The sequence below is a fragment of the Alligator sinensis genome, unplaced genomic scaffold, assembly GCF_000455745.1.
Source record: "Alligator sinensis unplaced genomic scaffold, ASM45574v1 scaffold487_1, whole genome shotgun sequence".
NCBI classification, from domain to species: domain Eukaryota; kingdom Metazoa; phylum Chordata; order Crocodylia; family Alligatoridae; genus Alligator; species Alligator sinensis.
In genome coordinates, this window is record NW_005842301.1 from 1,244,786 (window position 1) to 1,245,078 (window position 293).

Sequence of the window (293 nt, forward strand, 5' to 3'; positions counted from 1 at the left end):
GCGCTTGGCGACGGGAAGAAGGATCGATAGGTGATCAGTCTATCGATCAGCTAGCCGCAAGTCAGATCTCTTTAGAGGCACTCTGCAGAGTGCTCAAAGTTCTTCGACTTGGGCGGATGTCGCACGAGATTTTAAACGGCTAGCAAGCCAATCACTAGCCGCCACGTAGGAATAATTTAGAACTAGCCAATAGCGGGACACAAATTTGCATTTGAATAGCGGGAACTCTTTGCACCGTGCATTTCTGTGCTGCAAAGAAGAAATGCACCCTGCAAATTGGCGGGAACTCTCTT